General features: G+C 49.0%; 1 protein-coding gene across 2 annotated transcripts in view; it reads left to right on the top strand.

Moving 5' to 3' along the window:
• Nucleotides 1-5,626: 5,626 nt before the first annotated feature.
• Nucleotides 5,627-14,069, top strand: part of RNF182 (ring finger protein 182) — a 54,646-nt gene continuing 46,203 nt past the window's right edge. For both annotated transcript variants that reach the window (XM_029053229.2, XM_029053235.2), the window contains exons 1-2: nucleotides 5,627-5,721; nucleotides 7,277-7,344. The gene's annotated coding sequence lies outside the window, so the exon portion shown is untranslated. The remainder of the gene's footprint in view (nucleotides 5,722-7,276; nucleotides 7,345-14,069) is intronic.

Genomic DNA, 14,069 nt, shown 5'->3' with positions numbered 1-14,069 from the left:
TTTTAGCATGGACGCTTTCTGCCAAAATCCGACTGCATTTCTACCGAAGCGGTGTTTTCAAATAGCAGCTGTAGGTGGCGGTCATAAACCACGTAGTTTTGCAGGAGCCGGGCTCAATCTGAATTAAAGAATTGAGTGCAAAAAGGGCCAAGTAAGGAGGGGACAAATTAGCTCTTCCGGACACGTCCTTCTCTCCCACCCGTGGGTAGTTCTCCCTCCACACGTGGATTCCTTTCCACTTTGATTATGGAGGGATTTTTTTTTTTTTTTTTACTTTTAAATACAATGAAATGGCCTGAACTGGGGAGGGGCTGCAGCCTCAAAAATCCAGTTCTGCCGATTTTCTGCTGTGTGTGTCCTTGAACAAATCACTTAACTTTTCTGTGCCTCAGTTCCCTCATCTGTAAAATAGGGATCCAACACCTATTCTCCCACCTACTTAGTCTGCAAGGTCTACGCGGTGGAGGGCCGGAGTCCATCCAGATAACGTGGCTCGGTGGAAAGAGCCTGGGCTTGGGAGCCAGAGGTCATGGGTTCGAATCCCGACTCTTCCACCTGTCGGCGGCGTGACTGTGGGCAAGTCGCTTCACTTCTCTGCGCCTCAGTGACCTCATCTGTAAAATGGGGACGAAGACTGTGAGCCTCACGTGGGACAACCCGATTACCCTGTATCTACCCCAGCGCTTTGAACAGTGTTCTGCACATAGTAAGCGCTTAACAAATACCAACATTATTGTTATTATTATAAATCTGTATCTACCCCAGCTCTTAGAACAGTGCTTGGCAGAGAGTAATGGCTTAACAAATACCGTAATCATTTTGATAATGAGTAAGGTAAGATGAGCGAATTGACAACTGTGCGATGATCGCAGGTAGCCAGAATGAAGCCGGGGGGTAAATTATTATGGTTATCATTATTATCGTTATCGTTATTAGATTTGTGAAGCACTTATTCTGTGTCAAGCACTGTTCTAAGCACTGGGGTAGATGCAAGTTAGTCAGGTTGGACACAGTCACCGTCCCATGTGGGGCTCACGGTCTAAGGAGGAGATGAATCGGTGATCTCGGGTGAGTCTCTTGGGCCTGGCAATCTGCCCCTCCGCCTTCCAACACCTGCTTTTTCTCTGAAATGGCAGCTGCAGGATAAAGTAGTGGTGGGAAATGAGGTGGGGACGGGAAGGGCTTCTACCCCCAGGGGTTGCAACGTGATTCATCCCTGGACGCCACCCCGGCCCTCAGGGAGGAAGTAAAATCTGCCCCCGTGATGAAAACCCCACAGAGATCATGGCAAGAGAAGCGGTGTGGCCTAGTGGAAAGAGCACGGGCCTGGGAATAAGAGGACTTGGGTTCTAGACCGTAAGTTTACTGTGGACAGGGGATACGTCTATCAACTCCGTTATACTGTACTGTTCCAAGGGCTTAGTACAGTAAGAGCTCAATAAATATCATTGATTTACTGATTGATTCTAATCCCAGCTCCACCCCCTGTCTTCTGTGTCACCTTGGGCAAGTCATTTAGCTTCTCTGTGCCTCAGTTCCTTCACTGGCAAAATGTGGGTTCAGTACCTCTTCTCCCTTCTTATTTAGACTGTAAGCCTCATGCGGGATCTGATTATCTTGTATCTTTCCCAGTGCTTAGTACAGTGCTTGTCACGTAGTCAGCGTTTAACAATGACCACCATTACCATTATTATTATTAGGCGGCCAACCCCGAGGGGCGGAGGTGGAAGAACTCGGTTTGGCCCAAATTCTTGGCTCTCTTTCGCTCTGGGACTGAACTGAGGGCCAAAGACTTGGAGTAGCAGCAGGCCCCCCTGCCTCTAGCACTGATTAATCCGTCTCGGGCTTTGTACTTTAAATGGAAATTACACTGTCCAGCTTGACAGGTGGGGGTTAGCCTCACTGATGCAATCAGGAAGTCCTCAGTGAATTAGCAGGGAGGTGTTTCAGAAACGTTGCTCTCTCAAGCCCTGGCACCTACCCAGAAGAGAAAAATGATGAGAGGCTAAATTTCCTCTCCTCACATCTTGTCCTCCCTCTGGCCGGGGAGGAACTAAGGGCGGTTAATGACATCCTTCGCGGAAACTGGATATTAAGACATCCACGATGTTAGAGCATTATGCAATATTATGTATAACGATGTCACGGGCAACATTTTTCATCAGTAAACCAAACCTACCGGACCCTCGGGTGTTTCTCGGGATTGGGGAGACCCCTTACCCTCCACTTCTCCAGAGTTACTGCAACCCCCAGGTGCTTGGAGAAATGGATGCCGCTCCCGAGCCGCGGAACTTAGTGTCAGATGCCGTGGTGGAGAGAGTGAAGGGGCTGAAAATTGAAATAGGCAGAAAGGGGCCCGATGCTGTGCCCAGAAAGGATAGCTGAAAAACCAACTGCCCAACTGCCCCGGTGGTACTTGTCTGGGTAGGTATTTGTCCAGAAATGGCAAGAAGTAGTGAAGGGGGAGGAGAGAAGGGAGAGAAGCAGAGCGGTCTAGTGGATAGAGCACGGACCTGGGAGTCAGAAGGACCTGGGTTCTGATTCCCTGCTCCTCCACTTGTCTGCTGTGTGACACTGGGCAAGTCACTTCACTTCTCTGTGCCTCAGTTACCTCATCTATAAACTCTTTGTGGGCAGAGATTGTGTCTGTTTATTGTTATATTGAACTCTCCCAAGTGCTTAGTACAGTACTCTGCACACAGTAAGTACTCAATAAATATGATTGAATGAATGAATGAGTGAACGAATGAATCCGCAAAATGAGGATAAGACTTGTGAGCCCCATGAGGGACACGGACTGTGTCCAACCTGATTAGCTTATATCTACCCCAGCACTTAGTACAGCGCCTGGCATATAGTAAACGCTAAATAAATACCATAAAAAAGTGGGAGAGGGAAGAGGGTGGGTGTAGGGCGGGGGGGGGAGAGGGGTGTGTGCCTTGTCCAGCCTCTGTTTCTCCTCAAGCACAACACAGGCAAGCACACCCTCATCTTGCCTGAAATCACCCAAAATGCCCTGCTATTTCCCACAATTTTTCATAAGCAAAAGACTTACTATTTCTTGAGCGTTCCCTCACCAGACCTCGTTAACACTGGTTTGAAATGATGGAAAATGCAGTTTAAACTCCATGGCTAGTGTCTCGACCCTCTCCGGATCAGTGTAACCAGTCAGCAAACCGCGTCTGGGCCAGGACGCCATTTGGCCGTTGCCCAAGGGGAGGCTGAACGATGAGGGAGATCAGGGCGGCTGGCAGATGCCATGATGCTCCCTTCCAGCTGAACAAGCCGGCCCGCCTTTGTGGAGCAGGTCTCCTGACACCTCGCCTGTGCTCTCACTGATGCCCTGGAGTCAGAAGTAGAGGCTGTGGGGGCTAATGTAATTCTGGAGCCAGAATTAAAGTCAAACCATGGGGCCCAGCTTAAGCCAACCTGAAACCAGAACTGGAGCCCCACGGATTAGACCAACCCAGCTTAGACCAAGCCAGAACCAGAACAAGACCCCACGTGGACCAAACCGTGGCCAGCCTAGGCTACCTCAACATGGTCACTCCTGGGCCCGTTCGCGCTGAGCACAAGGAGCTCTGGGCCAGGCCCCGCTGACACTCCGCCGGGGGCTGACTATCACTAAGCTAATATTCACCCCTACGGTCTGTTTCCAGCCATAACCGCTTCTCGGCAGAAGCGACACCCCATTCCCCGGGATCTAGGAAGGCAACCCAATGGCTGCGGAGCAGATGGAGCGTCAGGACAATCGCCAGAGAAATGTTCCAGGCTCTGCGGGCTTGAGTCAACATCATTCTGTTCTGTGGTGTGACAGGTGTAAATTTCTGGCCAGCAGACAGGGGTCTAACGTCCTTGAGTGCAGTCTGTGGCTGCCCCTAAGTAGGCCCACCGGTCTCTCCTAGCCAGGATTTGGGCCCCGCCGGGGACAGGCCGGCGAGGGGGCAAAGGGACCGGTGGGAAGAACGCGATGGGGGCAAAGAAGGCTCAAACCTGGATCCCATCGGGCGGAGGGGAGAGAGAGAGTCTAAAGAGAGCTGAAGGAGGACAGAGAGAAATAGCACTGGGTGGCGGGCAGCAAGACGTGAAGAAAAGCCCCACTAGCTGCTGAGGCAAGCCTGTGTGGTGGGAGCGGGCCTGAAGGCACCCCCAGATACGCACACAAACTCGCACGCACGCACACATACCCAGAGCCACATTCACCCTCACAACCCCCAAGTCCCTCCTCCTCCGATTCGAACAGGCTCCGGAGTCCGAGGTCCTGAGCGGCCCTAGCCCAGCTGGGCAGCCGAGGAGATGGGTCCCCCCGAAGTAGACACTGGCCTGACCCGTCATCCATGGGGAAACCCAGGCGCCGTCCACGCTGCCACGTCCGCCATTTTGGATTCTCCAAAGGCCGCCGGCTCCAAGTCAAGGGCCCCTTGGAGCCAGATTCAGGAGGAGCAAGGGGACCGCTCGATGCCTTCGACCGCCCAACCCGGGCCTGGCAGGAGCAGGCCGGTCTGGGCGAGGGAGACTGTGAGTCAGGAGGCTGCAGGTGGGGGTAGAGGTGGAGCTGGAAGGAGCCATGAAGCCGTGAGTAAGGCCCAGTGTGACTGGGACAGGGTGGACCTGGGTGGGGGAGGGCCCTGCCTGGGGGTGGGACAGAGACAGCAGCACTAGCAGAGACAAAGAAAATTGGGGGAGGGGGAAGGAGGCGTAGGGGCCAACGTCTCATTTCCGTGGTGGGGGCAAGGCTCATAAAGAGACCAGAGAAGTAGCGTGGCCTAGTGCATACAGCATGGGCCGGGGAGTCAGAAGTTTTTTAATAATAATAACAATAATGATAATTAATAATTGTGGTATCTGTTATGTGCTTCCTATATGCTAGGCACTGTACTAAGCACTGGGGTGGATACAAGCAAATCACGCCGGACAAAGTCCCTGTCCCACGTGGGGCTCACAGTCTCAATCCCCATTTTACAGATGAGGTAACTTCTGCGGGTCTCAGTTTCCCCATCTCTAAAATGTGGTTGAAAGCCTGTTCTTCATCTCCCTTAGACTGTGAGCCCCAGGAGGGACGGGGACTGTATCTGCTCCGAGTGCACGGTATCTACCCCCAGCACCTAGCACATAGTAAGTGCTTAGCAAATATCATAGGGATTATTAGGGAGGAAGAAGAGGTGGAAGTTCAGAAGCAAGGAAATAACAGGTACAGAAGAGAATAAAAGCAGACAGGGACAGAAGTCACGCCGAGCAAAAATCTGAGTAAGATAAAGAGAGAGAAATCCAACAGCCTCATATGGCCAAACCGCTATCGACCGAACTCCGTACTGGACTCGGACAGGTAGATCCTAAGAGCCAAAAGAAATCGACAACTCCTGTTGGGTAAATCGTGAGGGTTTGTTCGGTTGAGACGTGAGAAGCAATATCCTCGTTTCTTTTTCCTCTGGCAGCTGGGGAAATCAAGATGTGAAAAGGGAAGATCCCGCCAGCTCGGCGGAAACTTGGAACAGACTCCAGGTTTCCCGTCTCCCAGGCTCCAATCCCCAGACTGTCCGGGGAGGGCTGTTCGTTGGGTTTTCACACGTGGAAGACTGGACGGGGCAGTTGCCAGAGAGGATTCTGAGGGCCAGCTGCCCAACTCCCAGAATGCCCAGCCAACCGCTAGAAACGGTAGGACCCGCAGTTGGCTTCTCCGGTCGGGACACCGAATGCCAAACCATTTCCCCACCTCGGAAGGTATTGTTTGGGTCAGTGAGCCGTCACCACCGAGAAGGAGGGGAGAGGAAGGGCTGGTCCCGGCGGAGCCAGTGGAGTGAGAGCAGCGGGAGCGGAGTCAGCTTTCCGGCAGACGTGCAGTTCGCGGGACACGCGTTCTCATAGATCTCGTTAAAAGTAGCACGTTGGGCTGGGCTGTGCTGGGAGGGGAGAAAACACATGAAGGGGGTTGGGGAGGGTGGGAGGAGAAAGGACCGGGGAGGGGAATGGAGAAAGAGGAGGGAGGGGTGGGGAAAGGGGAAAAGACCACCCTCCCCCCATCGATAATAATAATAATGATATTTGTTAAACGCTTACTATGTGCCAGGCACTGTACTTAGTGCTGGTTGGACACAAGCCCTGTCCCTCATAGGGCTCACAGTCTTAATCAGTGTGGCTCAGTGGAAAGAGCCCGGGCTTGGGAGTCAGAAGTTGTGGGTTCAAATCCCGGCTCCGCCGCTTGTCAGCTGTGTGACTGTGGGCAAGTCACTTCACTTCTCTGAGCCTCAGTTCCCTCATCTGTCAAATGGGGCTGAAGACTGTGAGCCTCACGTGGGACAACCTGATGACCCCGTATCTCCCCCAGCGCTTAGAACGGTGCTCTGCACATAGTAAGCGCCTAACAAATACCCACATTATTATTATTATTGATCCCCATTTTACAGATGAGGTAACCGAGGCACAGAGAAGTAAAGTGTGGAGGCCACACAGCAGACATGTGGTGGAGCTGGGATTAGAACCCAAGACCTTCGGAGTCCCAGGCCCGTGCTCTATCCGCTTCACCGTGCTGCTCCTACTCTGGCTCCTCTACCCCCTCACCCCCGCCCCCAACCCCCAGCTTCTAAAGGCCCCTGGGCCTCTTGACGTCTTCCTGCAAGGACTGCCCTCTCAATTCTGGCTCACCCCTGCTAACCGCCACCTTTCATCCCACCACCCTTAATCCCACCTCCTTCAGGCCTTGCTCTACTTCCAAAGCTGGTGGGGTGTTTTGTGGAAGAAACAGATGACTCTCCGTGTTTTGGATTATTAAGGGCCTCCAAAGATTGACTCAGACATGCACGCTCATTCACGCCCTGGCCTACTTAGACAGTGAGAGTGTAAGTCAGTCGGTCATTTGTATTTATTGAGCACTTAGTGTGGGCAGAGAACCTTACTAAGTGCTTGGGAGAGTACAGTAGAACAATATAACAGACTCACTCTCTACCCACCACAAGATGTTTGATGGCAGGGGAAATGTTTGCCTCGCTTCCTTTGAACTCCCTCAAGAGCTTAGTATGATGCTCTGTTTTTAGTGATCACTCAGTAAACATCATTGATTGAGTGATTTTACAGCTATAAGATTGCTACCTTTCGACCACAGTATGTTCTTTGAGAAGTTGGGGCAGAGACTGTGTTTGACCTGATTGTATTGTATTCACCCCAGAGCTTAGCAGGTCCTTGGCCTCTAGTAGTACTTAACAAGTGCTATGCGATTATTATTGTTATTCTTATCGTGGTACTAAGAAACGGTTCCTGCTTTGTTTATTTCCTTGATCAGAGGCCCCAGCAGAAGTCTCAACAACTCCGCATTTGGCTCTGTCCTGCAGACTCTGAAGAGGGTGGCAAGTAAGAGGACTTTTCATTTGATTTTATACTGGATAGTCCAGTTTCCAGTTGGTACAGGGAAGCAGTGTGGCCTATTGGAAAGACCGCAGGCTTAGGAGTCCGAAGGCCCGGGATCTAATTCTGGCTCCGCCGTATGTCTGCTGTGTGACCTTGACATCCCGTACTTCCAAGTACTTTGGTTTACTCATCTGTAAAATGATAATTCAATATCTATTCTCCCATCTAGTTAAACTGTAAATCTCATGCGGGACAAGGACTGGGTCTGACCTGATTTTCTTGTATGTACACCAGTGTTTAACACAGTGCTTGGCATATAGTATGTGCTTAACAAATATCATGAAGATCATTATTATATATGGAGCGGGTCGCACCAAGCCACCCCAGACACAATGGATTCAGGCACTTAACCCATATGTCCTAAGAAAGCAGTTCCCAGGTGTCTTCCCACATACATTAAGATGGCAACTTCCTTCCTCCCAAAGCGTAGCTTCCCAACCTTGTCCCTTTGATCCCTGCACAGGGGATACAAAGAACAGAAGCCAAAGTCAGGGGTTCCTCCCCCAGAGGAGTCCGAGTCACTCCCCAGAGTTATCACGGGACACACGGCTCTTTTTAATAATTGCTGGATCGTGGACAAATCAAATGGGAATCCAAGGTCATCTCAACTCTAGCCGAAACGAAGGGATTAAGGATAATTTTTTTCTTACTGAAAACCACTGGCAGGAGACGGTCCAAATTAAACTGGTTTCCCGAATCCCCGTGCCCTTGCTATCGGACGAGCGGGCGCCAACTTGAGAAAAAGAGAGTATTTTAGGTCGATGGTTTAGGTGACCCAGATTGATGCTGTAAACTCCTCTGTTAGATCAAAAGTTCCTTGAGGGCAGGGAGCAGATCTTCTACCTCTTTCTTACAATCCCAAGGACTTAGTACCGTGCCCCCCAAACAACCGGTACTTAAATTAGCACTATTGGACAGCATGGCCCACTGGAAAGAATATAGGCCTGGGATTCGGTAGACCTAGGTTCTAATCTCGGCTCTGTGACCTCGGGCAAGTCACTGCGCTCTGGGCTTCTATTTCCTCAGCTATAAAATGGCTTTTTGCCTTTGTTGTTGTTTTAATGGTATTTGTTAAGAGCTTACTTTGTGCCAGTCACAGTTCTAAGCTCTGGGATAGATGCAAGCTAATTAGGTTGGACACAGATTGGCTCACAAACTTTACTCCTATTTTTTTCATGAGGTAACTGAGACATAGCCAAGGTCACACAGCAGACAAGTGGCGGAGCTAGGATCAGAACCCAGGTCCTTCTGACTCCCAGGCCCGGGATCTATCGACTGTGAAATGGATGAGGGACAAGGACTGTACTGACCATTCGTATCTACTCCATTGCGTAGTTCGGTTTGTGGCCCAGAATAAGCGCTTAACAAATACCACTTTCATCATCACTGATAATTCAACAATCTAAGAAAGTACACGTCCCTTACGCAGTAGCACTTAGTACAGTGCTCTGCACACGGTAAGCGCTCAATAAATACACCTGAATGAATGAATGAATAATCTTTGTCCGGAAACTCTAAGAAAGTAGCGTGAAAGCATACAGAGAGACATTGGAGCTGTCAACTCTGAGGCAGATAAAGAAGATGCAGAATTGGGAAAACCATTATGCCAGATAATAAAACACAAATAGATATAAATAAAAAGCAGCCCGCATTCGATGAACAGACAGGTCAGCTTTCCTTCTGCGGCATAAATAACTTGGTATTCGCAACAGGATAGCCTAGGATATCACATTCCTGTTAAATGTTTTCATATTTAGCACCAGAGGATCAACTGCCTTCACACCAAGAAATGAATCCTCTAGGCCAAGGTGGGGGGCAGGGGGAGCGGAGAGGATGAGGAAGAGTGAGGACAGAGTGCGTTTTAACATTCACTCAGTTCCTCCCAAAATCTTTTGGTGCCGCTCTTGGAGCCAGAATCCGGACCTGGAAGGATTGGTCTGCCCCGGCGTAGGGTTGCTTTTGTACAATCAAAGGAAAATAAATCAGCTATTAAGCCTTGTGGTTATGCATTAGCTATTAATATTAAATAGGCTTAAACATTATTCTGAAAGTGCTGGAACGATGATGGAAAACAAATGTAAGTGGAGTCTGAGCATAAGGAAGGATGGAAAAGGATTCCCGATCAGCAGGGATCCAGGTCCTTAATGGTGGGAAAATTAGGGTCCAGCCCCACTTTGTCCCCAAGCCAATTGAAAGGGCATTTTCAAGCATCTTTTTGACCCAATCTAAAAAAAAATTGGATTTGATATTGAACAGCCTCCCTCCAGCCCCACCCTATCTCCTTCCAAATGTAAGTTTAAGTGGATTCTCCCGATGTTTAGGCTGAAAGCCCTGCTTCAGAGATCAGGGATCGGGGTGGATTGCACGGAGAAACAGCTTGGCCTTTGGAAAGAACACAGACCTGGGAGTCAGAGAACCTGTTTTCCGCTATACCCTTTGCCTGCTGTGTGACCGTGGTCAACTCACTTAACTTCTCAGTGCTTCAGTTCCCCACCTGCAAAAATGGGAATTCAATACCTGTTCCCCCTCCTACTTAGACTACGAGCCCCATGTGGGATCTGATTATCTTGTATCTACCCCAGGGCTTACTACAGTGCACGGCACATAGTAAGTGCTTAACAAATACCACAGGCACTATTATTATTACTATCATTATTACTATTATTACAGTTGTATTACATAGAGTGTTGAAAGGCTCTCTGTTGCCCCCAAAGGCCTGGGACTGCCATATTAATCAATCAATCAATCAATCAATTTTCTTCATTGAGTGCTTACCAGGTGAACAACACTGTACTAAACATTTGTGAGAATTCAGTGGAGTAGGTAGACACCATCTTTGCCTTGAAGAATTTCAGTAACAATAACAGTAATAATAATTGTGGTATTTGTTAAGCACTTGCTACGTGCCAGCACTGTACTAAGGACTGGGGTAGATACAAGCAAATCGGGTTGTTCAGAGTCCCTGTCCCACCTGGGGCTCACAGTTTCAATCCCCATTTTACAGATGAAGTAACTGAGGCCCAGAAAAGTGAAGTGACTCGCGCAGGGTCATACAGCAGACAAACGCAGAGCAGGCATTAGAACCCATGACCTTCTGACTCCTAGATTCGTGATCTAGCCACTACGCCATGCTGCTTCTCCACTCCAGGAAGGGACTCCCAATCTGGGAGGTGGTTACAATCAAGCAAGGGTTGAGGCCAAATCGATTTGGGGATTTGGGGGTTTCCCGCTGGGTCCAGTTCCTCCTCGGGGGTTTTTTATATAGGGTGGTGGTTCTTTGGGGAAATCCCCCAGAATTTTGGTTCAACTTGGCAATTAATTGCAAAAAAAGCCACAACAGTACCCCCCACCCCGGCCCCATCACCTTAAGCCGCTTAACTTACCCAGCCTCAGTGGCCTCATCCATAAAATGGGGGCAAGATAATTGTTCTCCTCCCAACAGTCACAGGGGAATTGTGAACCCCTTGTGGGACCTCATATACATATGCTTCATCTCTCCCAGCGGTCGGCTTAGAGTAAATGCTTAACAAATACCACAATTATTATTATTTCCCACTGTTCTTCAAAAAAAAAACACCATTCCACACTGCCTCCTGAATGGCTTGGAAAGAAGAACTCATCAGTGTCTTGGGGGGCGGGGGGGGCGCGTCTCCTGAGGGCTTTGGGTCCTGCTCCCCTATGCCGAAAATGCTTATTTTTCAGCAAATTCGGCTTTGGGAGTGTTTTCCCGAAAAGACCCCGGGACTGGATGGAGTGGATGATGATTCAGTCTTATTGGTTTTAGTAAAAGCTTTTTAGACCACTGGTTGGGTTCAGATAGCACCATGATAGGAAAGATACAGACAATTCACTGATAGGATGTGAGATAAGTAATGAGTCCAATCTCATTAACTCTATGTACCCTAGTGCTTAGCACAGTGCTTCAGTGCAGAGGAAGGACTTTTTAAATGGTATTTATTAAGCGCTTACAATGAGCCAGGTACTGTTCTAAGCACTGGGGGAGGTACAAAGTAATCAGATTTGACCCAATCCATGTCCCACATGGGGCTCAAAGTCTTAATCCCCATTTTACAGATGAGGTAACAGACGCTGAGAAGATGGGAGGCGACGAGAGATGAGGGGAAAGAGACAAAATGAACGGTTTAAATATGGGACAGAATCTTAGCACAAAACCAAGTCTAAGCAATGAGGTGGTCGTTGAGAGGGGAGAACTTGGCTGCAGGACTTGGACCATGTGGCCCACTGTGACATTCAGCCGTAAGGAAGGATTGTGAAATGTCAGCGACGCCATCCAAACGCATCCTGGTTCTCTAACTGCCTCGGCCTCCTCCGCGAAGGAAACCGTAAATAAACGGGGCCTCACCCGTGAAGAGCCTATTCTGGGGTTTGCCGCGGTTTAGAAGACCTCTTAAAAAGAAGTGTCTTTTTCTGCCCGTTTGAGGTTCACACGCTCTTCCTGCACGTGTTTCCGAGCGGGGAGACGCAAGACCAAGTCTGAAGGCAGAGACGCTTCTGGCGTAGAGGAGCAAAATCATCTCTCTGCTGAAATCAAAATTAAAATATTGCTCTTTCCAAAAGAGTTCTGAATGATCTGGTGGTTTCTATTAGGGTTTTAGGCTCTTCATTACCTCATGCAATTAATATTGCCCTAGCAACCTGCTGCATCCTGAGGCTCAGATGTTTCCTGGGGGAAAACAAGCCTTTCGGAAAGCCTGTTAGTGTTGTTTGAAATCTTTCGCTTTTATAACCGACTTATATTTACTTATTTATTAGATTAATAAAACGTCACCCATCTCCCCCCACGCCATATCCGTGGCTAAAATCATCCAGAGGCCAAGACCAAATAAAAAGCTGATAATGATGAAGAATTGAAATTATAAAGGAGTCTCCTTTCTCCCTGGAGCAGTGGTTTATCTAAGTTATATATTGTCTTCAGCCAGGCAAACTGCACTGCAAGCCAGAAATAAGGTAAAATAAGTTTACAAGAGCCTACTGCTTGAAAGCTACAGCATCCTCAGCCCGGTTCTCGGTACAACAAAATGGAAGCTGGGAACTGGTGCTTCCCACCATGTTGAGTCCAATCCAGATTCAGCATGGCCTAGTGGATAGAGCATGGGCCTGGGAGTCATAAGGTCATGGGTTCTAATCTTGCTCCCACCCCTTGTCTGCTATGTGACCTTGGGTAAATCACTTCACTTCTCTGAGCCTCAGTTACTTTATCTGTAAAATGAGGATTAAGACTATGGGCCCCATGTGAGACAGGAACTGTGTCCAACCGATCTGTTTGTATTTCCCCCTCCCCCACTGTTCAGTACAGTACCTGGCACATAGTAAGCACATTCTTATTATTATTAGTGGAAAGAAGCTGGATCTGGGAGTCAGAAGACATGGGTTCTAGTCCTGGCTCTTCCATTTACCTGCTGTGTGACTCTGATTATGTCACTTAATTTCTCTGTGCCTCAGTTTCCTCACCTGTGAATAAGAGATTCAATATCTGTTCTACTTCCTACTTAAACTGTGAGCTGTGTGTGAGTAAGGGATGGTGTCTGACCTGATGATCTTGTGTGTACCCCAGCACTTAGTACAGTGCTTGGCATGTGGTAAGTGCTTAATTTATCATTAGTTCAGGAACCCAGGCAGCCACAAATCCCAACCGCTCTCCGGCCGATCTTCTCTTTCTCTCCACTTCTACCCACCGTTTCTTCTTAACCACTTTCCCCTCCCTGTCATAATGCCAAATGATAACGATGAGAACAATAATAACTGTGGTATTCGTTAAGCGCTTACTATGTGCCAGGCACTCTTCTAAGTGTTGGGGATAAATACGAAGTAATCGGGTGGCACAGTCCCCGTTCCACACTGGGCTCGTAGTCTTACTCCTATTTTACAGTTGAGGGAACTGCGACCCAGAGAAGTGAAGTGATTGCCCAAGGTCACACAGCAGACAGGTGGTGGAGCCGGTATTAGAACCCAGGTCCTTCTGACTCCCAGGCCTGTGTTCTTTCCATTAGGCGACGCTGCTTCTCCTCGTTGCTTCTCTGTACTGCTTCTCCATGCTGAGGTTACAAAACAGGCTACTGGCAGAGTTGGGCCTAGAACCAAAGCCTCCTGACTTGACTCCCAGCCCTGCCACTCTTTTCATGCCGGGAACATAGATTATTCCTCAGGCTGGTCGGTGAAGATGCTTATACTACCTGTGTCTGAAGCTATCCCGACTGCCCCTTGTCAGCTGTGTGACTGTGGGCAAGTCACTTCACTTCTCTGTGCCTCAGCTCCCTCATCTGTAAAACGAGGATGAAGACTGTGAGCCTCACGTGGGACAACCTCATTCCCCTGTATCTCCCCCAGCGCTTAGAACAGTGCTCTGCACGAAGTAAGCGCTTAACAAATACCAACATTATTATTATCATTATTACCTAGGCCCACCTGAAACCATATTCTACTTCTCCGTTTTCCCATTCCAATAAGGGTGAGGTCAGGGCAAGTTTCGACTCTTACTCAAGGGCCCTGGGACCCTTAAGGAGCTCAGACATTCAGACCTGGTCTCCTCTCATTATTCATTCAATAGTATTTATTGAGTGCTTTTTGTATGGAGAGTACAATATAACAAGTAACATATTCCCTGCCCATGAGCTCACAGTCTAGAGGAAGGTGTAGTGTGTATTTAT

The sequence above is a fragment of the Ornithorhynchus anatinus genome, chromosome X2 (assembly GCF_004115215.2).
Source record: "Ornithorhynchus anatinus isolate Pmale09 chromosome X2, mOrnAna1.pri.v4, whole genome shotgun sequence".
Classification (NCBI taxonomy): Eukaryota; Metazoa; Chordata; class Mammalia; order Monotremata; family Ornithorhynchidae; genus Ornithorhynchus; species Ornithorhynchus anatinus.
This window is presented reverse-complemented; position numbering and strand designations above follow the sequence as displayed.